This window comes from Sus scrofa, chromosome 14 (genome assembly GCF_054392235.1).
Source record: "Sus scrofa isolate SSC_HxYL_T2T_F1_AM1 chromosome 14, Sscrofa_HxYL_maternal_Yorkshire_Landrace_v2.0, whole genome shotgun sequence".
In the NCBI taxonomy this organism is placed as follows: domain Eukaryota; kingdom Metazoa; phylum Chordata; class Mammalia; order Artiodactyla; family Suidae; genus Sus; species Sus scrofa.
Genome location: NC_139396.1, coordinates 19,804,056 through 19,829,364, shown reverse-complemented (window position 1 = coordinate 19,829,364; position 25,309 = coordinate 19,804,056). Strand labels below are relative to the sequence as shown.

The 25,309-nt window shown below is 40.7% G+C and overlaps 1 protein-coding gene across 1 annotated transcript in view; it reads left to right on the top strand.

Annotated features, from left to right (window-relative positions):
- LOC146396394 (uncharacterized) overlaps positions 1-25,309 on the top strand; it is a 291,217-nt gene that overhangs the window by 228,289 nt on the left and 37,619 nt on the right. Inside the window, exons 24-26 of the mRNA XM_084994478.1 lie at positions 515-672; positions 3,114-3,185; positions 9,170-9,272. The gene's annotated coding sequence lies outside the window, so the exon portion shown is untranslated. The remainder of the gene's footprint in view (positions 1-514; positions 673-3,113; positions 3,186-9,169; positions 9,273-25,309) is intronic.

Sequence of the window (25,309 nt, the reverse complement as noted above, 5' to 3'; positions counted from 1 at the left end):
CCCAGCAAGGGACCTGCCCCAACAGATGCTCAGGACGCAAGTAAAGGAGCCCAAGTTTGAATCTCAACAGTAGAATGCGGGCCTCCAGTCATTCTGCAGTGGGGGAGGGGCCGAGGGCAGGTGAGCCTGGGTGGGGGTGGGGTGCCATTCCATGCTGGCCTCTGCAGGGAGGCAAGAACCAGACGTTTCTTCCACCTTATGCAGGGGCCAGACAATTGTAGAGTGCCTCATCAGGCAATGTATGTGTTGGTTTTCAGAGTCACAGCACCGAGGTTTGTCTTGATGTTCCCTTTCCCTTCGTTATTCATCAACTTGTTTGTTGTCTTTCAACCTGTTCAGCTTCCGTACTGGCTCCAGGCTTGCTTCCCCAGAGGCCAGACTTTTAAATAAAATTCAACATTTATCATCTGATAAACACTTGGGTTTTCATGGCCACCTGGAACCCAATGTTTATGGTTTGGCTTCTCTCAGCAGACCCACCATGTGTGATTTGTGTGTGTCCATCTTTCCTAAGGAAGCCGTCCTTGTGTGCCAACCAGCATCCAGCAGGACCCACCTTCCTCATGTTCCTTTGTGCTGGAAAGGCCCAGCCTATCCAAAAAGCCGCTGCACAGCCCACGTGTCCAAGACCAGAGATCAGTCTGACGTGTTTCCCATATTATGACATTGCTGGTAAGTATTGTATGTTTTACCTTTTTAATGATTGAATGTAATATTCTCCATAAATCCTCCCTTCTCAGGGATCACAATCCACTTGTGCGAGATAGAATATGCAGTATTGAGTCCTCCTCCCCCCTCTTTCCCCTGTCCACTCAGTCCTCTTTCCCACCGGCGATCAGAGATACCTGTTTCATTCACATCTTTTCAGAGATCTTTTGGGCAAGGAACATTGAATGCAATCCATTTGCCTTTTCAAAAATTATTTGTTTGTCTCTGAAAATTAAAATGTGCACAGGGATGTAAAATGTTGGAGGATAATGTGAGAAAGCGATTATATATGTATGATATATGTGTATATATGTGTGTGTGTGTGTCTGTATGACAGGGTCTTTTTGCTGTACAGTTGAAATAGACAAAGCATTGTAAATCAACTGCAATGGAAAACTTAACAATTATAAGGTAAGAGTTCATCTTGAAAAAAAGTAAAAAGGAAAAATAGAAAATTAAATCTTGTCTCCGTATATCTGAGTATATTATTTTTGTCGCCTTCATACTGCCATTGTGGCTCCTCTGTTACTGGACTAACCTTTATTATGGGAGTTTCTACATTCTCTTGAAATTCAAGGAACTGAAAGAACAGAGTGTTCAAAGCCAAGCAATATCAAAAGTAAATATCCAGCTCCATTTGAATTTTTCATTTCCTATACACAGTGCCTGCCTTTAGCCTTAACTCTGTCCTATGCAACATATTGGACATATCTTTACTGAAACTTCTTTCCCTATTTATCTGAAATTTACCTTTCCCTCAGCATCAGCATTTATCTGGCAAGACTAGCCAAAAAGGGTAACATATTTGGCGCTTAGTAGTGAGCAGTTCTAGAGAGGAAGAGAACGTGGACTAGAAACTGAAATGTGCATTTTGGTCCAACCCAAAATAAAATGACAAAGGGACCCCAAATCTGCAGGATGAAATGTTAATGGAAGAGACAGGATATAGGATTGAGTGTTTGTGCTTCGTGTGGTTAAGGACAGAAATAAAGGACAAGAAGACAAGTTAATGTACTAAATATCCCAGAGATCTGGATTTTTTTTTTTTTTTTTGGTCTTTTATTTATTTTCCTTTTTAGGGCCAGACCTGCAACATATGTGAGTTCCAGAATAGGAGTCAAATCGGACCTAAAGCTGCAGGCCTATGCACACCCACAACAATGTGGGATGCAAGCTGTGTCTGTGACCTACAGCATAGCTCAAGGCAACACCAGATCCTTATTTCACTGATGGAGGCCAGGGATCAAACCCACATCCTCGTGGATACTTGCCAGGTTCGTTTCTGCTGAGCCACATTGGAAACTTCTTGTATTTCTAGGATTTAAAAAATCAACTACCCATGAATTGCATGTGCACCTTGAGAGAGTGCCAGTATTTTATGCACCAATGTCCACTCTCCTTTTAGACAAAACCAATCCCACCTAAGACCTGGCTTGCAAGCCCTGCTTATAAGCTTGTGAATTTTCTGTCTGCATCCCATAACCTTCCACTTTAGAATCTAGGCTCAGCATTACCTATGGTCCCATCTGCATCCCTTAGAAAATAAAACAGAGACACAAATGAGAAACAGTTCTCTGACTCTTATTTTCATGTTGAGAATTAATGTCACCTTACACTCTTCTAATGATATGAATGAGTATTCATGTTTTGTGTGGTGAGAAGAGAGGACAATTAGGAAACTTGCCAAGGGAGATAAGGGGTGGAAACCTAATAGGACTGCAACCAAATCTCTTGGGAGGTGAAATTCATTCTCTGCTGTAGCACCACTACAATTCCTACTGATGTTAGGGTGTCAGGGAAGGAAAGAGAGGTTTATAAGGAGTGTCCCACATTGAGAAAAAGACTTGGGAAGATGCTTCAGAAGCTTCTTAGCCCTTGCAAAGAAAAATGGACTCAAAAGAGAGTGAGAAGCTGAGGTGAGAGGATTTCAAGCAATATCATGGTGAGCTTTGTATTAAGTACCTCTTGATGGGGGATTGAAAAAATAAACAATTTGGAAATATTTCTCTGTATTTGAGCTCTTATAATGAAAATTTTAAATGTTTTTCAACCAATAACTTCATATGAGAGGATTGGTGAGGCAAGCATTGTACCCAGGCATTCAAGAAGGGCAGGCTCCTTGTTGTCTCCTCCCCTTGTTCAGCCATTCAACCGATTATTTATAAGATCCTCACTCATAGCTCTGATATAGTATTTGAATGCATCTTCTCAGGGACCCTGATAGAAAATCACATTGTGGAAAAGTGACATTCCCAATTCTGCAATCAATTTTTGTTTACTACCTCAAAACCCTACATCCTAGAGGCAGAGATAATCAAATTAGCTGAAATGTAATTAGAGAAAACCAGTCATGCATGTGGGTGTCTCAATGTCTTTTGGACCCTTATCTCTGATTATTCCTGCAGAGAGCTTCAGGGCAGGCACTGACAGCTGAGGAGAAACATCTTTGGAAATGGATCACAAGCATCAGAAGACAGGTAATCTTCCACTTGCTGATGGAAATTTAAAGGCACTGAGAGATTCCAGGTTTGTGTCTTGTGGACATTTCAAGTCTGTGCCCTTGGGAGCTCTGGGTGTTGTTAGATGTAAGGGCTCATGAGAGGTATCCTGTTGATGAAGAAATGCTCCAACGTTGCAGCTAACCGGAGAACAGTCCTGATGGTTCACATTTCTTTGCAAAGTATGACAATGTCAGGTCAGTAAGTTGAATCTGCTCCTATGTATTTGTTGGTTGATTGCCAATGGAAACTCTGTGATGTAGTCAAAGAAGTAGGGAGGGAGAGTACAATTGTTCCCAAAGTACCTGCTGTGCTATAATTGGCCAAGATTGTCAAGTTTACTTCACAAGGGTAACCAAAACCTTACAAAGGAAACACCTATGAATCAACCTTTATTGAAAAACTTCCATGCATTAACTAACTACACGGAGAGCGAAACATTTGAGTAGAACAAATGTATTTGGAAAAGCTCTAGGCATGGAAACAGGAGAAAGTTCTCTCAGAGTGTTTTCCATGTCTACAATTCATTGCTAGAAATTCTTTTTAATGGAACCCTAAGGCTTGCTAGGTAAAAGAACCTAATATTTCTAGAAAAAACAGTAAGCAAAACTAAGGAACTGCAGCCCAAAGGGCATGAATGCCCTTGGCCCAAATTGAGGATACCGTGCTTAGGCTGGAGCTCTCCAAACTCTTTCATGGGGATCATATCTAAATGTACGGTTTTCAAGTTTGCAATTTGAATGTGGGAGATCATCTCACAAGAGAGAGGTTGAAGAGGAGAAGGTCAGAAAGATCGCAATGAGAAGACATATCAAAAAACTCCCCAGAGCATGTCAATTCTCCATTATATTCCTCTCTTGAAAGAATTCCTGGGCTAGGTATTCACACATCCCACGCCAGCAAGCATGCACATGTCCACTAGTGGCTAGGGCTGTCAGGTGCAGGGACTACCCTCCACCAACCTCTCCTAGCATCTGTTGAGGCGGGTCTGCTTGGGAAGCCAGTAGTGCATGCATGAGGGCAGAGGGTGGTTTCCCAACGGGTGGCCCGCCTGGGGGTGGGGCCAGTCATGGCGGCCTTTCTGCTTAATTCTGTGAAGGCCCTGGTAAGGCATATGGGGACTTTTCACGTGTTGGGTGTGAGCCCTCAGCACTCTTTTTCACTCTGTAGGATATCTGGGCCCTCCTCTGTGTGGGTTCATGCCGGCATGGAGTTAAAGTCCGGAGCAGTGTTTCACCACAGTTTATTGGCAGCACTGTGGGTCGGGCTGCATGAAGACTTGAGTGATTGCAGGGCTTCCAGAGGCAGGTGCATAAAGTTTGTGGGCCATTAAAATGTGTGCCATTCCAGCATGCAGTTCTCAAGAGTAGGAAAGCTAGACAGAAACATTTCCAATTGGAAAACCCTCATGCACTTCCCAGGAAGTAGTGCAGGTCACTGGAAAATCAGTGAAGAGCCAAGGTACATGATCATAGTTTCATTGGTGTCTCCTTCAGAACATAAAAATTACTGTCAATGCTCATATTCAAAAGGCATGCTTGGGTCCATGGTGGGGACAACTTTCCTGAATGTAGTGCTCACCCTCTCTTTGTAGTCTGATGTAAATCATGAATGATGCACAAGCCTAGATGGGGTTCAGACATATTTAATAGGTTGTTGGGAGTCTGGTGGGTGGTCAGATATCTGGGTTGGTTAGGTCTATGGATATGTGTGTATAAGGGGAGTTCATGCCTGTGTTTTGGTGAACGTTTTTAAGGGTGAGTGTTATATTTGAAGGGTTTTGAGATGTAACAGAGGCACACTCAAGGAGTTGGTGTTTAGGTGTTTGTAAGTTGGTGTTCAGGGGAATATTTGGCACATGGTGTTTTCACCCATGAGGTTTGGGATTGTGTGTCTAATGGTGGACTTGGATTATCTGCCTATGCATAAGGGCCATGTTTGGTCATTACGGGGGTCTGTTTGTTTGGGTGTACAATCCGTTTATGTTGTATATGTGGGGAATGTAGTGAAACTCCGTGGCTGGGACTTCAACCCAGCCAAAATTGAGAGTGGGACTTGAATCAACCTGCACGGTAGCTTGGCACTTGAACCCAGGATCCCAGGTTAGGAGTGGACTGGAACACAATGATTATTTTTTTTCCTTTATTTGATATTATCTGCCACATGGGGAGGTTCCCAGGCCCAGGAATGAATGCCACAGCAGCGATCTGGATGGCTGCAGTGACAAAGTTGTATCCTTAACCTTCTGTGCCACAAAAGAATGACTCCAACTCCTCAAAACCACTGTCTTTTAAGGAAAAACCTCTCTCCCAGTGTCAGGACTCATGAAGCTCAGGCTTTTCTGACTCATTGCAGAATGAATTCAGCTTGAGACAAAGCAGTAGGCAATGAGCGAGCTTTTTAGCATAAGACACTTGTGAGAGAGAGAGAAGTAGGCTGGCAAGGGAGCAGAGCAGCCCCAAGAACCAAGAGAGCTCCATTTCTATAATCCAAGGAAAAGAGGAGAAGGGAGAAGTTTGCCTTCTTCCTCATTTGGGGGCAGATGGCAAGGCTTACATCTTTTGTCCCTCACTTTGCCCCTACATGGCTTAACCAGGTCAGTCACCAATGCTATTGAAGTCCTGTGTGTATTACCAGGAGTGTGGTAACATGTACAATATGGCAATTCATCTCAGGTTTCCAGCTAATGTCCCCATTTACCTAGTTTTGTCCCCTGTCATCTATATTTCTGTCTTGGGTATGTGGAAAAATGCTGCTTTTCAAGGACTACTAACTCCATGACTTCATGCAACAGGATTTACTCTTCCTATCTATTGTCCTATGTTTTAAGTATGGGGGTTTGTGGCTTCAACATGTCTGACACATACAGGCCCCTGGTCTTCCTTCAAGTTAGTGTAGATCATAGCTGGGTTCCATTCCTTGAGTGCTCCTCAGCTTACACCAGTTCCCCAAACTCTGTTAAACCTTTTCTTTCACCCCCAGTGGGACTTTTCATGTACTTTAAGTACCCGAATCTATCCTTATCTTTAGGATGATTATTTGTGTATTTGTAGCATGTTGTATGCTTCTTGGCTTTTCTGTGTAGCAGTTTTTCAGGAGCTGTGTGTGTGTCTTTTGATGTGTTTAGGGCAAGTCTGAAACTTTTATGAGACTGGTGAATATTCCATAGGTGGCTGTCCTGTGTTTCTGTGCTTCTGTATTTGCATGAAGGCTGGGGGGGAAGTGTGATTTTATGTATATGCTGAGCATGTATTATATGTGTATTTGGAACCAAATGCATAGGGGTTATACGTTGCCATATTTGTAATGTCCTGGGTAATTGTGGGTATATTTGGGCCTTGTGGAGAGGAGTTGTGTGTATGAGTTTGTGTGTGTATTCAAGGGGCATGGTCATTTGGTAGAATATTTGCTGGGGCTATGCACTTGTATTTTTCAGTAGGGACATTTTAGGCCTAAATATTTGGGGAAGTGCACATGTGTGTTTCTTTGTTATTTATTATTTATTTATTCATTTATTTTTTTTCCGCTGTACAGCATGGTGACCAAGTTACGCATACATGTACGTACAGGTTTTCATCACATTGTTGTGTGGCAATGTAAGTATCTAGACAGAATTCTTAATGCCACACAGCAGGATCTCATTGTACATCCATTCCAAGATCAATAGTTTGCACCTGTTAACCCCAAGCTCCCAATCCCTCCCACTCCCTCCCTCTCTCCCCGGGCAGCCACAAGTCCATTCTCCAAGTCTATTATTTTCTCTTCTGTGGAAATGTTCATTTGTGCTGTATACTAGATTCTAGTTATAAGTGATGTCCTATGGTCTTTGTTTTTCTCTTTCTGACTTATTTCCCTGAGGATGAGTGTCTCTAGTTCCATTCATGGTGACACAAATGGCCTCATGTCCTTTTTTATGGTTGAGTAGGATTCCATTGTGTATGTATACCACATTTTCCCAATCCAATCATCTGTTGATGGACATTTGGGTTGGTTCCCATGTCTTGGCTATTGTGTAATGACCATGCAGGTGCATGTGTCTTTTTCAAGGAAAGTTTTGTCCGGATGTATGCTTAAGAGTGGGATTGCGGGGTCATAGGGTAGTTCTAGGTATAGATGTCTAAGGTACCTCCATGTGGTTCTCCATAGTGGCTGTACCAGATTACATTCCCACCAACAGGGCAGGAGGGTTCCCTTTTCTCCACAGCCCCTCCAGCACTTGTGATTTGTGGACTGATGAATGATGGCCATTGTGACTGGTGTGAGGTGGTATCTCATGGTCGTTTTGGTTTGCACTTCTCTAATAATCAGGGATGTTGAGCATTGCTTCAGGTGCTTGTTGGCCATCTGTGTATCTTCCTTGGAGAAATGTCTCTTCAGGTCTTTTGCCCATTGTTCATTGGGTGGTTGGCTTTTCTGCTGTTGAGTTGCATATGTTGCTTGTATATCCTAGAGATGAAGCCCTTGTCCATGGCATTGTTTGAAACTATTTTCTCCCATTGTGAAAGTTGTCTTTGTGTTTTCTTGCTGGTTTCCTTTGCTGTGCAAAAGCTTGTGAGTTTGACTAGGTCCCATTGGTTTATTTTTGCTCTCCTTTATGTTGCCTTTGGAGAAGGACCTGTGAACATATTCATGAGGTTGATGTCAGAGAATGCTTTGCCTATGTGCTCTTCCAGGAGTTCGTATGTGTGTTTCTAATGGAGAGATGAGGTTCTGTGTTTATTCAGGGGAGTTGGAGACTTGCATTGATGTGTAGGAGAAATATGGGCTATGGTTATGTGTTAGTAAATGCAGGTGTGTGAGCTGGCTCCTCTTATCATTTGATAGATGGAAGTCATTTCACATGTGGTTTTCTGGAGATATGTCCATGGGTCTTACTTGCATATCCATGTTTGTAGGTCTATCCCCAGGTGCATGACTGCCCAAGTCTTGTTCGCATGGCTTGGAGTTGTTAGGAGTGTGCAAAGTATGTTCCTTTGGAGAATGCGGTGTTATGTGTTTGTTGCTAATGTGTTTGTTAATAGGTACTAAGAGATGGTCTGTCTGTGTCTATCCAGGGGAGGGTAAAAACATGCATATATTTGACACACATACACTTAGAGTGCCCTTTGGTGTCTATGTTGGGGGAGGAGGAGGGTGGTTGTATTTTGAAGAGGAGGCATCACGCCTAGTGTTTGGGGCCTCTGTATGTCCAAGGGTTGGGAATACCTGTATGTGTGTGTCCATAGGTGTTTGACATTTGTATGTGTATCTTAGTCAGTGTAGGCTAATTGTGGCTGTGTGTGTATTTGAGTTCCTGGAGCTTATGTGGTATGTATTCTGAGAGGTGTGAGAAGTCTGTGTGTTTGGAAACCAAGAAACGGTGTAGGCTGTGTGTGTGTTCAGGAGTCCTGGATTGGCTGTGTTTTAGGGCTATGGCATGGCATACGGGCTATGCATGAGACAACTGAGGACTTGCTGGTTTTCGTGAGCCTGTACATGTAGGTATTCCACATGGACAACTGGTTGGTAGGTAGGTTGAACCTGTTTTATTCAGGCCCATGTTTTGGATGTGTATAGAGTTGGAGTGTTACCAGCTAGAGTTCTTGGCCTTCCTTAATCAAGAGCAGTTGATAAGATGCTGGAGGAGAAACTCAGTGAAGGCTTTATTCAGGACACCTGCTTCAGCATAGAGGCACTAAAGCAATCACCAGGTTCCCTCGTTCACCTTCTCACTGAGTAGCGGTGAGCTAGTTCCTTCTATGGGGTGAGGATAGGGGCATGTCCAGGGATTGGGCCGGGGGGTGGCTGAGGGGGCTTGCCCACCCCACCCCTTTAGTGTGGTGCATGTAGGGGGCATGGATAGTCCTCTGCCTTTGCTCTCTGTTCTTCAGAAGTGGCAGTTGTATTTTTCTCATGATTTGTCCGCAATGTGCAAGCAGAGTTCTTTCTCATTGTTTATACTTTTGCTGTATTTTGTTCCCCAGGAGATGTTTGTCCAGGTGCATTCCCTGCAGCCACTCCAGCCACCGCAGCCAAAGGTGCTAGGTCCCAACCTGTCTCAGTAGGAGAGGCAGTGGAAAATTCCAGGTGAGTAGGAATTTGTCTGTAAAACTTTAGAATTTGTGTCTATTGAGATATGTAAACTTAGGCGGTCAGTTTGTATGGTGATTCACACTGAGGAATAAAAGGTACATGTGTGCTCAGAAGACACACACACACACACACACACACACACACACATACGTATGTGTGATGTCCTTTGCTTACATCCCCTGGTGGGTGTTGAGGTCCTCCTCAGAGTGTAAGTGGATTGTGTGCACATGCATATATGAAAGGGCACTGGAACTGGTTCAGACTAGCTTGGGATAATCGGCTCTGTGTTCGGTTACCTCAGCTTTGTAATTTGAGTTTGCTCATGTTTGAAATATTCATACCATGCAGATATCACATCGGAAATGTCACCTGAGTTTCTTGAAGAGCTTCAAAAATGCATTTAGAGCATATCACTCATCTGTGTGTTATGACTTAATTATGTGGCAAGCCAGAATATTCAGGCGTCATTGGTGTGTGTGTATATCACATTATATTTGAATTGTGAGTGGGGCATCCTGGGCGGTGTGCCATTTTATGTGTGCCTTGGCCCTTCATTCTGAATCACAGCATTGCTCCTCTCAGGTTGATTCAATCTTTAGGGTCAAGAATTCCTCCCTCCAAATGCTGGTGAATTCCAGTGGAAATCATGTGGATGGATTTAGGGTATCTGTACCTTAGGCAGGGACACACCTTCAGCATTTGTATGGTCCTAGAATCTGGGGCCCTAGAAGGGTGAGGCTGATTGCAGATCACTCTCTAGCACAGAACCTTCTCGGGTGTGTGGTTGGCCGACAAGCAGCAGTCAGGAAGTCGTGGGGATTCATGAATAAGAGGTAAGGTGGCAAGTGTTCTCCCAGGAAAACCCCCTGAGGCAAGCACAGGTATTCCTGGCTCTTCTGTGGCACAGCTGGTAGGCCAGGACACCATGCACATAGGGTCCAGATGGTTCAAGTCTCTAGAGCCATGTGTCCCTGTGCCCAGTTGCCCCAGTGTGGTGGGAACTACTGTTGGTCAGGCTGGTAAGCTGTATGAGCAATTCTCCACCACCATATCTCTGTGGAAACCCAAGTCCTCAGGGATAGGCAGGACCTCTAGGGTCAGTGAGCTGACAAGGACAAAGGCGGGGAGGCCTTGTCTCTAAGGGAGGCTTGGGGAGTGAGGCCTGGAGAGCCTGGGGAGTCCTTCTCTGAGGAGATATGGCTCTGATATTCCCAAACATTTAGACATGGTCCCTGTTCTTTTCTGAAGGTTCAGGATGCTTCTAACAATGGGGAGTTCATCTCAGGTCCTTGGTTCTCAGATGACCTGACCCTATTTTTCTTTATTCCACATCCAGCCATCAACCCAACAGGGAGCCATATGCTCACCATGTCCACCAGCTGACCCTACAGCCTCCTGCTTCCCTTCCCAAAATAGACCCCTCTATTTTGACTCAGCCCCTGGATTCCATACAGTGAAGTGTTAGTGAGCTCTAGGATGATATTCAAGAGCCTCAACCTGAACGGGCTTGCAAAATAGTAACTTTTTATAAGCCATTCCTAACATCTTCCCTGCTCACACTGATAGGTGGACAATTCCATCATAGTCACAAAGAAGGGTGAATCTGTGGCAGCCTTTGGAGCCTGTGGAATCTCGTTTTGTAGCATTTGGGGTTCCATACATTTAAAAGGTCACTCAGCCTGCTTCAGCTTCCCTTTTAGCAGATTGATAAATAAAAGACAGAAAATAATGGTCTCCGGAGGAGACAGTTTGGGGGGTGGGGGTATGTGCTTGGGCTGTGGATGGAAATCCTGTGAAATTGGATTATTATGGTCATTGTGCAATTACAGATGAGTTATAAATAATAATAGTAAAATAAAATAAAATAATATAAAATAAAATAAAATAAAATAAAATAAAATAAAATAAAATAAAATAAATAAATCATGGACGGTAATGTACAGCATGGTGACTGCAGTTAATACCGCATTGTGTGTTGGAGAGTAGCTGAGAGAATGGATCTTAAGAGTCCTTGGATGCCCTAGTGGAGAGTGGGTTAAGGATCCAGTGGTATCATTGCTGTGGCTCAGGTCACTGCTGTGGCGCAGGTTCAATCCCTGGCTCAGAAACTTCTGCATGTCACAGGCACAGCCAAAAGGAAAAAAAAAAGTTCTTATCACAGAAAGAAAATGTGTAACTCTTTGTGGTAATGGATATTAACTAGGTTTACTGTGATCATTTTACACTGACAGTTTTAGCCACTACTCTTCCTATTCGGATGGCTTTTATTTCTTTTGTTTGTGTGTTTGCTGTGGATAGAACTTCTAGTAATATGTTGAATACCATTGGTGCTGAGAGTGGGCATCCGTGTCTTGCTCCATATTTTCATGGGAAGGCTTTCAGCTTTTCTCCATTGAGTATTATATTTTCTGCGGGTTTGTCATAAATGGCTTTATTTATGTTAAGGATTGTTCCCTCTTAGACCCACTTTATTAAGAGTTTTGATCATGAATATATGTTGCACTTTGTCAAATGCTTTTTCTGCATCTTTTGAGATGATCATGTGGTTTCTGACTTTTTTGTTAAGGTGGTGCATGGCATTGTTTGATTTGAGTGTGTTGAACCATCCTTGTGAACCTGGGGTGAATCCCACCTGGTAACGGAAAGTTTTTCAAAGTAATTTTCTGTTCTACACAGAAGTTGTATCCATATTTTTTAGATCCCACATATAAGTGATAGCATATGATATTGGTGTCTCACTGTCTTACTAACTTCACTTAGCATGATACTGTCTATATCCGTCCATGTTGCTGCAAGTGCCATTAGTTCTTTCGTTTTAATGGCTAATATCCCATGGTGTTTATGTACCACCTCTTCTTTATCCATTCTTCTGTTGATGGACATTTAGGTTGCTTCCAGATCTTGGCTATTGTAAAGTGCTTCAGTGGACACTTGGGTGCCTAGGTCTTTTCAAGTCATGGATTTCTCTGGATAGATGCCCAGGAGTGGGATTTCTGGATCATATGATAATTCTGTTTTTAGTTTTTTTGAGACATGATCATAGTGTTTTCCACAGTGGCTGTATCAATTTTCATTCCCACCAACACTGTTAAGAGGGTCCCCATTTCTCCACATCCTCTACAGCAGTTATTTATTGCAGACTTTTTGACGATGGCCATCCTGGTGGGTATGAGGGAGTACCTCATTGTATCTTGATTTGTATTTTTTTTAATAAGTAGTGATGATAAACATCTTTTCTTGTGCTTTATGACCATCTGTCTGTCTCCTTTGGAGAATTGTCTAAGTCTTCTGCCCATTTTTTTGGAGGTGATTATAAATTTTGGAGATGAATCCCTTGTCAGTTGCTTCATTTGCAAATATTTTCTCCCATTCCATGGGTCGTCTTTTTTTTGGTTTGTTTAGGTGCAAACAAGGTTTTCCTGTGCAAAACCTTCTAAGTTTATGTATGTATGTATGTATGTATTCATTTGTTTGTTTGTTTATTATTTTTAATTCATTGATTTTAGATTATAATGTGTTTTTTTCCCCATTATAGCTGTTTTTCAGGATTCTGTCAATTTTTCACTCTATGGCAAGGTGGCCCAGTCTCACTTACATATATATCTTTTTTCTCACATTATTCTCCATCATAAGTTGTCTAGACATAGTTCCCAGGGCTATATTGAATTTTATTACATTTATAGTTGTTCAGCAAACATAACAACCTGATTTTACAGCATTTCCATCCCAAACACCCAGCCCACCCCACCTACTCCCCAACTTGTCTCTTTGGAAACGATTAGTTTTCCAAAGTCTGTAAGTCTATTTCTGCTCTGCAAAGATGTTCATTGTATCCCTTTTTTAGATTCCACCTATAAGTGATATCATATGATGTTTGTCTTTCACTGTCTAACTTCACTTAGGACAATAATTTCTAGGTCCATCCATGCTGCTGTAAATGGCATTATTTCATTCTTTATGATTTATTTTATTTTATTTTTTTACATTTTAGGGCCAAACCTAGGGCATATGGAAGTTTCCATTTAGGGATTGAATCCCAGCTGCAGCTGCTGGTCTACACCACAGTCCAAGCAACATGGCATCAGCCACATCTATGACCTACACCACATTTGACAGCAATGCCAGCTCCCTGACTCATGGAAGAAGGCTTGGGTTCAAACCTGCATCCACATGGATACCAGACAGATTCATGACCACTGGGCCACTGTGGGAACTCCCATCATTCATTTGTATGATTGGGTAATATTCCATTGTGTATATGGACCACATCTTCTTTATCTCCTCCACTGCCGATGGACATTTAGGTTGTTTGCATGGCTTGGGTATTGTACCTAGTACTGCAATGAACATTGGAGTACAGGTATCTTTTCAAGTCATGTTTTCTCTGGAGAGATGCCCAGGAGTAGGATTGCTGGATCAAGGGTAATTCTATTTTAAGTGTTCTGAGCAATCTCCACACTCTTTTCCATAGTATTGCACCAATTTGCATTCCCACCAAAAGTATGATAAGGGGTCCATTTTCTCCACCCCTCTTCAGCATTTCCAGTTTGTAAACTTTTTAATGATGGCCATTCTGGGTGGTGTAAGGTAGTTCCTCCTAGTAGTTTTGATTTGCATTTCTCTAATAATTAGTGCTGTTGAACATCTTTTCATGTGTTTTTTGGCCATCTGTTATGTCTTCTTTGGAGAATTGTCGGTTTAGGTCTTCTGCCCATTTTTTGATGCGGTTATTTTCTTGTTTGTAATTGAGCTGCAGGGGTAACTATAAATTTTGGAGATGAACCCCGTGTCAGTCTCTTCATTTGCAAATATGTTCTCCCATTCTTTGGGTTGTCTTTTTGTTCTGTTTAGGGTTTCCTTTGCTGTGCAGAAAGTTTTAAATTTAATTAAGTCCCATTGATTTTTTTTGTTTTTATTGTTATTACTCTAGGAGGTGGATCTGAGAAGATATTGCTTTGCTTTATATCAGAGAGTGTTTGGCCTAGGTTTTCCTTCAAGAGTTTTATGTTATCTGGTCTTCTATTTAGGTCTTTCATCCATTTTGCATTTATTGTTGTGTGTGGTGTTAGGAAGTGTTCTGATTTCATTCTTTTCCATGTGGCTGTCCAGGTTTCATGGCATCATTTATTGAAGGTACAGTCTTTTCTCTATTGTATGTTCTCGCTTCTACTGCCATAGATTAGTTGACTGTAGGTGTGTGGGATTAATTCTGGGCTTTCTATCCTGTTCCACTGATCTACATTTCTGTCTTTGTGCCAGTACCATATGGTTTTGATGCTTAGTAGAATAATCTGAAGTCAGGGAACTTGATTCTTCCAGCTCTGTTTTGCTTTCTCAGGATGTCTGGCTATTCTGAGCCTTTCATGTTTTCAAACAAACTTTTAGATATTTTCTTCTAGTTCTACAAAAACTGTCCTTGGTAGTTTGATAGGGATTGCATGGAATCTGCAGATTGCCTTGGGTAGTACAGTAATTTTGATAATATTGATTCTTCCAATCCAAAAAGATGGTATTTCCATCTGTTTGTGTGACCTTGGATGTCTTTCATCAGTGTCTTATAGTCTTCAGAGTACAGGTCTCTTGTCTCTTTAGGTAGGTTTATTCCTATGAATTTCATTCTCATTGATGTGATGGTTGATGGGATTGTTTCCTGAATTTCTCTTTCTGATCGTTCATTCTTAGTATATAGAAATGCCATGAATTTCTGTGTATTAATTTTGTATTCTGTGACTTTTCCAAATTCATCAATGAATGCTAACAGTTTTCAGGTAGCATCTTTAGGATTTTCTAGGTATAGTATCATGCCTCCGCAAATAGAGTTGTACCTCTTCCTTTCCAATTTGGATTCCTTTTATTTCATTTTCTTCTCTGATTGCCATGCCCAAGACTTCCAAAACTATGTTGAATATTAGTGGTGAGAGCAGACATCCTTCACCACAGAGGGAATTCTTTCAGCTTTTTACCATGCACAATGATGTTAGCTGTGTGTTTGTCATATATGCCCTTTAGAATGTTGAGGTAGGTTCCTTCTGTACCCATGTCTGAAGGGATTTTACCCATGTGCATTTTGTGAAAGTCTTTCTCTGCACCGATGGAGAGGGTGATATGGTTTTTATTCTTCAGTTTGTTAATGTGGTGTATCATACTGTTGGATTTGTGGATATTGAAGAATCCTTGCATTGCTGGGACAGATCCCACTTGATCATAATGTACAAACCTTTCAATGTACTGTTGGATTTGGTTTGCTAGTATTTTGGTGAGGATTTTTGCATCTAGATTCATTGGAGATATTGGCCAGTAGTTTTCTTTTTTTGTGGCATCTTTGTCTGGTTTTGCTATCAGGGTGATGGTGGACTTCTAGAATGAGTTTGGAAGCGTTCCTTCCTCTGAAAGTTTTTGGAATAGTTTCAGAGGAATAGGTGTTATCTCTTCTCTAAATGTTTGAATCGAATTTCATGTGAAGCCATCTGGTCCTAGACTTTTATTTTTTGGAATTTTTTAAATCACAGTTTCAATTTCTGTGCTTGTGATTGGTCCATTCATCTTTTCTAGTTCATCTTGGTTTAGTCTTAGAAGATTGTAGTTTTCTAAGAATTTGTCCATTTCTTCTAGGATTTCCCTTTTATTGGTATAGATTTATTGGTATGTAGTAGTCTCGTAGGATCCTCTGTATTTCTGTGATGTCCTTTGTAACTTCTCCTTTTTCATCTCTAATTTTATGGATTTGAGTCCTCTTTTTTTTTTTTTTTTTTGATAAGTCTGACTAAGGGTTTTTCAATTGTGTTGATCTTTTCAAAGAACCAGTTTTTATTTTTATTGCTCTTTTCTATGTTTTTCTTCCTTTCTCTTTCATTCATTTCTGCTCTGATCTTTATTATTTCTTTCCTGCTTATATCTTTAGGTCTTGTCTGTTACACTCTCTCAGGCTGCTTTAGATGTGAAGTTAGGTTGTTTATTTGAGCTTTCTCTTGTTTCCTGAGGTATGCTTGTATTGCTATAAACTTCCCTCTTAGAACTGCTTGTGCTATAGTTTTCCTCTTTGATTTCTTCGATGATCCATTGTTTGTTTGGTAGCATGTTGTTTAGCCTTCATGTCTTTGTGTGTGTGTGGTTTTTGGCAATTTTTTTCTTGTTGATTTCAAGTTGAATAGCGTTGTGTTTGGAAAAAGATGCTGGATAAGATTTCCATTTTCCTAAAGTTACCAAGGCTTGATTTGTGGCCCAGAATGTGATCATTCCTAGAGCAAATTCCATGTGCACTTGAGAAGAAGTGTATTCTGCTGCTTTTGGATGGAATGTCCTATAACTCTCTATTAAATCCATCTGGTCTAATGCTTCATTTAGGGCCTGAGTTTTCTTGTTGATTTTCTGTCCGGATGATCTGTCCATTGCAGTAAGTGGGGTGTTAAAGTCCCCTGCTCTATGGTGTTGTTGTTAATTTCTCCTTTTAAGGTTGTTAGCAGTTGCCTTATATATTGAAGTGATCCTGGATTGGTCCTTTGATCATTATGTAATGCCCATCTTTGTCTCTTATCATATTCTTTATTTTCAGGCCTATTTTGTCTGATAAGAGTATCATTACTCCAGCGTTTTTGATTGCCATTTGCATGGAATATTTTCTTCCATCCTCTCATTTTCAATTTGTATGTGTCCCTAGAAAGTGAAGTGGGTCTCTTGAAGACAGCATATGTATGGGTCTTGTTTTTGTATCCATTCAGCCAGTCTAGATCTTTTGGTTGGGGCATTTAGTCCGTTTACATGTAGGCTATTTACTGATTTGTATGTTCTTATTGCCATTTCATTAACTGTTTTGGATTTGTTGCTGTTGCTCTTTTTTCTTCCCTTCTTCTCTTGTTCTCTCCTTTTGTGGATTGATGACTACCTTTAGCGTTGTATTTGAGTTGATTGCTCTTATTTGTGTGTGTATCTATTGTAGGTTTTTGGCCTGTAGTTACCCTGAAGTTTTGAGATAGGCGTCTCTCTCTCTCTGATTGTTTTAAGTTGTTGGTCTCTTAATTGGAAGTGCATCTCCAGTGTCCTGCATTTGTACCCTCCTCTTCTCCCAATTTCTGGATTTGGTAGCATATTGAAGCATGGATGATTTCCTACATTTACTGTGTCTATGCCTTTACTGGGTATATGCCTTTACTGGTGATCCTTGTCATTTGTAGTGTTTTGGTTTCTAGTTGTGGCCTTTTCTTTGCCTCAGGAAGTTCTTTCAGTATTTGTTGTATATCTGGGTTAGTGGTGCTGAAGGCTCTTAACTGTTGTTTGTCTGTAAAGCTTTTGCTTTCTCCTTCAAATCAGAATGAAAGCCTTGCTGGGTAGAGTAACCTTGGTTGGAGATTTTTCCTTTCATCTCGTTAAGTATATCGTGCCACTCCCTTCTGGCCTGCAGAGCTTCTGCTGAAAAATCAGCTGAAAAGCTTTTCAGGATTCCCATGGATGTTATGTGTTTGTTTTCCCTAGATGCTTTCCATATGTTCTCTTTGTCTTTAATTTTGTCCAGTTTCGTGAATATGTGTCTTGGGGTGTTCCTCCTTGGGTTTATTTCATATGGTACTCAGTGTGCTTCCTAGATTTCAGTGAGTGATTCCTTCCCCATGGTAGGGAAGTTTTGGCCTATTATCTCTTCAAATAGGTTCTCTGGCCTTTTCTCTCTCTCTTCTTCTTTTGGCACCCCTATAATGCAGATGTTGGTGCATGTAATGTTGTCCTAGAGTTCTCTTAGACTGTCTTCCAATCTATTCAATCTTTTTTCTTTTTCTGTTCCACATCAGTGATTTCCAATAGTGTGTCCTCCACCTCACTTGTTCATTCTTCTGCCTCATGTATTCTGTTGTTGGCTGCTTCTAATGAATTTTATATTTCAGTTATTGTATTTTTCATCTCTGCTTGCTTCAGTCTTAAATTTCGTATTTCTTTGCTCAGTGTTTCCTGTAAATTATCAGTCTTTGCCTCCCATCTGTTTCCAATGCCCTGCAGCACATTATGATCATCAGTCTAAAGTCTTTTTCCTGGAGGCTGATACTCTCCAGATCACTTAGCTGTTTTTCTGGGGTTTTTCTCTCTCCTTCATCTGGGTTATGGTTCTCTGCCTTTACATTTTTATAGGTTTTTGGTGTGGTCTCCTTTTTCCAGAAAACAATGTGGTAGCCCCTCTTTCTTCTGAAGTCCGCACCCTTTGTGGCTGAAGTTGGTATGGGGGCTTGCTATAGGCTTCCTGATGGAAAGGACTGGTGCCTGCCCACTGGTAGGTGGAGCTGCTTCTTATCCCTCTGGAGGATGGGTCTTTGCTCTGGGTGAGATTAGAGACAGTTGTGTGATTAGGGTGTCTTTAGGCAGCCTGTTTACTGATGGGTGGGGCTGTGATCTCACCTGGATTCGTGTTTGACCTGGGGCTTCTCAGCGCTGATAGGTGGGGCCGGATTTTCCCAAAATGGCCACCTCTAGAGGAACACATGCCAGTGAGCACTCCTGAGACTTTTGCTTCCAGTGTCCTTCCCCAGCAGTGATCCACAGTCACTCCCTGTTTTCCCAGGAGATCCTCCAAGAACTGCAGTCAGCCCTTCCCCAGATTCCCATGGAGTCTCTACTTTGTCTGGGACCCCGTGGATATGAAAGCCTGTGTGTACCTTTCAAGAATGGGGTTTCTAGAATAGATTTATAAGGAGATCCTGCTGAATAGCATTGAGAACTATATCTAGATACTCATGTCGCAACAGAAGAAAGGGTGGGGGAAAAAACTGTAACCGCAATGTATACATCTAAGGATGACCTGACCCCCTTGCTGTACAGTGGGAAAATAATAATAAAAAAAAAAGAATGGGGTTTCTGTCTCCCCCAGTCCCATGGAGCTTTATCACAGAAGCCCTACTACCCTCAATGCCAGATGCTCTGGGGGCTCTTTCTCCCAATGCCATACCCCCAGGTATGGGGATCCAATGTGGGACTCAGAACTCTCGCTCCTATAGGTGGGTCTCTGTGACACAGTTCCTTTCCAGTCTGTGTGCTGCCCACATGATGCTCATGGGCTTGTGTATATCACATAATAGGCCTTCCTACCATCTTGATGTGGTCTCCTCTTTGTTTCTTGGAGTAGGATATCTTTTTTGAAAGTTTCCAATCCATTTTGTTGAAGGTTGTTCAGCATTTGGTGGTAATTTTGTTGTTTTGAAGAGAGCAGGTGAACTCCATTCCTTCTGTCCTGCCATCTTAATCCAGTCCCCTTCTCCTCATTTTTCAACTGGGTTTTGTTTGTTTGTTTGTTTTGTTTTTGCTGTTGAGTTGTATAAGTTGTTTGTATGTTTTGGAAATTAAGCTCTTGTCAGTTACATTATTTGAAACACTTTTCTCCCATTGCATAGATTGTCTTTTTGTTTTTTTAAAGTTTTCCATTGCTGTGCAAATGCTTGTGGGCTTGATTAGCTCCCATTGGTTTATTTTTGTTTTTTCATTCTATTGCTTTGGGGGACTGACCTAAGAAAACCTTTCAATGTTTGATGTCAGGGAATGTTTCGCCTATGATCTCTTCCAAGAGTTTTATGATGTCTTATCTTATGTTTAAGTTTTTAAGCCATTTTGATTTTATTTTTGTGTACGGTATGAGAGTGTGTTCTAGTTCTAGTATGAGAGTGTGATTTACGTGGAATTGTTCTGCTTTGTCCATACCACTTGGGGAGGAGAAAATCTTTCCCTGATTTTGTATTCTTGCCTCGTTTGTCAAAGATTGTTTGGCCATAGTTGTCTGGGGTTATTTCTGGGTTCTGTATTCTGTTCCATTGGAGTGTATGTCGTTTTGGTACCAGTACCACACTGTCTTGATGATTGTAGCTTTGTAATATTGTCTGAAGTCTGAGAGAGTTATGCCTCCTGCTTGGTTTGTGTTCCTCAGGATTGCTTTGGCAATTCTGAGTCTTTTATGGATCCATATCAATTTTTGGATTGTTTGTTCTAGTTCTGTGAAAAATGGCATGAGTAATTTGATAGGGATTGCCTTGAATCTGTTGATTGATTTGGGTAGGAGGGTCATGTAAATGATATTAATTCTTCCAATCCAGGAGTGTGGAACATCTTTCTGTTTCTTTGAATCCTCTTTAACTGTCTTGGGTGAAGTTGTAGAGTTCTCAGCATGGAAGTCTTTCACCTCCTTGGTCAGGTTAACAGCTGTTGCCTTATGTTTTGAGGTAACCCTCTTTCGGTGCATATGTATTTACCATCCCTATGCATGCTTCTTGGATTGATCCTTTGATCATTATGTAATGACCTTGTTTGTCTCTTATAATATTCTTTATTTTAAGGTTTAATTTGTCTGAAAAGAGTATTGCTGCTCCAGCTTTCTTTTGACTCCATATGCATGGAATATTTTCTTCCATCCCCTCGCTTTCAATTTTCATATGTCCCTAGAACTGACGTGAGTCTCTTGGAGACAGCATATATGTGGGTCTTTAGTATCCATTCAGCCAGTCTATATCTTTTGGTTGGGGCATTTAGTCCAATGACATTACCATTTTATGAACTGTTTTGTATTTGTTTTTGTTGGCCTCTTTTCCTTCCCTTCTTCTCTTCTCTTGTGGTTTGATGACTCTATATAGTGTTGTGTTTGGACTGCTTTTTATTATTTTTGTGTGTATTGATTGTAGATTGTTGGTCACAGTTCCCATGAAATTTTGATATAGGCTTCTATTTATATACAAATTGTTTTAAGTTGTTGGTCTCTTAGTTGCAAATGCAACTCTGGTATGCTGCATTTGTACCCTCTTTGGATGCTTTCTGGATTTTTCAGCATATTTGTGTGTGGATGATTTCCTGCCTTTACTATATGTATATGTATATGTTTACCGGTAAGCCGTGTCGTTTTTAGTATTTTTTATTTTAGTGGTGGCCTTTTCATGTCCACCTCTTGAAGTTCCTGTAGTATTTGTTGTAAAGCTGGTTTGGTAGTGTTGAAAACCTTCCTGGGCTTCGCTTGTATGTTATGTGTTTCTTTTCCCTAGCTGCTTTCAACATTTTTATTTATTTATTTTATTTTCCCACTGTACAGCAAGGGGCTCAGGTTATCCTTACATGTATACATTACAATTACAGTTTTTCCCCCACCATTTCTTCTGTTGCAACATGAGTATCTAGACATAGTTCTCAATGCTATTCAGCGGGATCTCCTTGTAAATCTATTCTAGGTTGTGACTGATAAGCCCAAGCTCCTGATCCCTCCCACTCCCTCCCCCTCCCATCAGGCAACCACAAGTCTCTTCTCCAAGTCCATGATTTCTTTTCTGAGGAGATGTTCATTTGTGCTGGATATTAGATTCCAGTTATAAGTGATATCATATGGTATTTGTCTTTGTCTTTCTGGCTCATTTCACTCAGTATGAGATTCTCTAGTTCCATCCATGTTGCTGCAAATGGCATGATGTCATCCTTTTTTATGGCTGAGTAGTATTCCATTGTGTATATATACCACATCTTCCGAATCCAATCCTCTGTTGATGGACATTTGGATTGTTTCCATGTCCTGGCTATTGTGAATAGTGCTGCAATGAACATGCGGTTGCATGTGTCTCTTTTAAGTAGAGCTTTGTCCGGATAGATGCCCAAGAGTGGGATTGTGGGGTCATATGGAAGTTCTATGTATAGATTTCTAAGGTATCTCCATACTGTTCTCCATAGTGGCTGTACCAGTTTACATTCCCACCAACAGTGCAGGAGGGTTCCCTTTTCTCCACAGCCCCTCCAGCACTTGTTATTTGTGGATTTATTAATGATGGCCATTCTGACTGGTGTGAGGTGGTATCCCATGGTAGTTTTGATTTGCATTTCTCTTATAATCAGCGATGTTGAGCATTTTTTCATGTGTTTGTTGGCCATCTGTATATCTTCCTTGGAGAAATGTCTATTCAGGTCTTTTGCCCATTTTTCCACTGATTGATTGGCTTTTTTGCTGTTGAGTTGTATAAGTTGCTTGTATATTCTAGAGATTAAGCCCTTGTCAGTTGCATCATTTGAAACTATTTTCTCCCATTCTGTAAGTTGTCTTTTTGTTTTCTTTTGGGTTTCCTTTGCTGTGCAAAAGCTTTTCAGTTTGATGAGGTCCCATGGGTTTATTTGTGCTCTAATTTGTATTGCTTTGGGAGACTGACCTGAGAAAATATTCATGATGTTGATGTCAGAGAGTGTTTTGCCTATGTTTTCTACGAGGAGTTTGATGGTGTCCTGTCGTATATTTAAGTCTTTCAGCCATTTGGAGTTGATTTTTGTGCATGGTGTGAGGGTGTGTTCTAGTTTCATTGCTTTGCATGCAGCTGTCCAGGTTTCCCAGCAATGCTTGCTGAATAGACTTTCCTTTTCCAATTTTATGTTCTTGCCTCCTTTGTCAAAGATTAATTGACCATAGGTGTCAGGGTTAATTTCCGGATTCTCTATTCTGTTCCATTGGTCTGTCTGTCTGTTTTGATACCAGTACCACACTGTTTTGATGACTGTGGCTTTGTAATATTTCTTGAAGTCTGGGAGAGTTATGCCTCCTGCTTGGTTTTTGTTTCTCAGGATTGCTTTGGCGATTCTGGGTCTTTTGTGGTTCCATATAAATGTTTGGATTGTTTGTTCTAGTTCTGTGAAAAATGTCCTGGGTCTTTGGATAGGGATTGCATTGAATCTGTAGATTGTTTTGGGTAGTATGGCCATTTTCACAATATTGATTTTTCCAATCCAGGAACGTGGAATATCTTTCCATTTCTTTACATCTTCTTTGATTTCTTTGATTAAGGTTTTATAGTTCTCGGCATATAGGTCCTTTACCTCTTTGGTCAGGTGTATTCCGAGGTATTTGATTTTGTGTGGTTCAATGTTAAAAGGTATCGTATTTTTGGATTCCTTTTCTAATGTTTCATTGCTGGTATACAGAAATGCAACTGACTTCTGAATGTTAATCTTATATCCTGCCACTTTGCTGAATTTATTAATCAGTTCAAGTAGTTTTGGGGTTGAGTCCTTAGGGTTTTCTAGGTATAGTATCATGTCATCTGCATACAGTGACAGTTTGATCTCTTCTCTTCCTAAATGGATGCCTTTTATTTCTTTTGTTTGTCTAATTGCTGTGGCTAAGACTTCCAAAACGATGTTGAAGAGCAGTGGTGAGAGTGGGCATCCCTGTCTTGTTCCAGATTTGAGTGAGAAGGCTTTCAGTTTTTCCCCATTGAGGATTATATTTGCTGTGGGTTTATCATAAATGGCTTTGATTATATTCAGGAATGTTCCCTCTATACCCACTTTGGCGAGGGTCTTGATCATGAATGGATGTTGAACTTTGTCAAATGCTTTTTCTGCGTCTATTGAGATGATCATATGATTTTTGACTTTTGTTTTGTTAATGTGATGTATGATGCTGATTGATTTGCGTATGTTGAACCATCTTTGTGAACCTGGAATGAACCCAACCTGGTCATGGTGTATAATTTTTTTGATATGTTGTTGGATTCGGTTGGCTAAGATTTTGTTGAGAATTTTTGCATCTATATTCATCAATGATATTGGGCGATAGTTTTCTTTTTTGGTGGTATCTCTGTCTGGTTTTGGAATGAGGGTGATGGTGGCCTCATAGAATGTCTTTGGGAGTATTCCTTCTTCTTCAACCTTTTGAAAGAGTTTAAGAAGGATGGGCACCAATTCCTCTTTATATGTTTGATAAAATTCGCCTGTGAAGCCATCTGGTCCTGGACTTTTATTTGTAGGGAGTGATTTTATGACCTCTTCAATTTCATTTCTAGTGATCAGTCTGTTCAGTTGGTCTGTTTCTGCTTGATTCAGTTTTGGCAGGCTGTAAGATTCTAGAAAAGTGTCCATTTCTTCCAGATTGTCAAACTTATTGCCATATAGTTGTTCATAGTATTCTCTTATGGTTTTTTTGTATTTCTGCTGTATCCGTTGTGATTTCTCCTTTTTCATTTATAATTTTGGTGATTTGGGTTCTTTCTCTCCTCTTTATAATGAGTCTGGCCAGGGGTTTATCAATTTTGTTCACCTTTTCAAAGAACCAGCTCTTGGTTTTATTAATTTTCTCTATTGTTTTTTGAGTCTCTATTTGATTGATTTCTTCTTTGATCTTTATAATTTCCTTCCTTCTGCTGACTTTAGGACTTTTTTGTTCTTCTTTTTCTAATTCATTTAGGTGGAGGGTTAAGTTGTCAATTTGGGATCTTTCTTCTTTTTTGAGAAAGGCCTGTATTGCTATAAATTTCCCTCTGAGCACTGTTTTCGCAGCATCCCATAGATTTTGAGAGGTTGTGTCTTCATTATCATTTGTTTCAAGGTAGTTTTTAATTTCCTTCTTGATATCCTCATTGACCCATTGGTTTTTTAGTAGCATGTTGTTTAGTCTCCATGTAGTAGGTTTTTTCTCTTTGCTTTTCCCGTGGTTGATTTCTAATTTCATGGCATTGTGGTCAGAGAAGATACTTGAGATAATTTCTATGCTCCTAAATTTATTGAGATTCGCTTTATGTCCCAATATGTGGTCGATTCTTGAGAATGTTCCATGAGCATTTGAGAAGAATGTGTATTCTGCTTTTTTTGGATGTAGTGTCCTGAAGATATCAATGAAGTCTAACTTTTCTATTGTTTCCTTTAGGATCTCTGTTGCTTTATTGGTTTTCTGTCTGGAGGATCTGTCCATTGATGTGAGGGGGGTATTTAGGTCTCCTACTATGATTGTATTCTCATCAATATCTCCCTTTATGTCTGTTAATATTTGTTGTATGTATCTGGGTGCTCCTATGTTTGGGGCATATATGTTGATGATAGTAACATCCTCTCCTTGGATGGATCCCTTAATCATTAAATAGTGTCCTTCTTTGTCTTTCTTTATGTCTTTTGTTTTAAAGTCTATTTTGTCTGATATGAGCGTTGCGACTCCTGCTTTTCTGTCATGTCTATTGGCATGAAATACTTTTCCCCAGCCTTTCACTTTCAATCTATATGTATCTTTTGTCCTAAGGTGAGTTTCTTGTAGGCAGCATATTGAAGGTTTTTGCCTT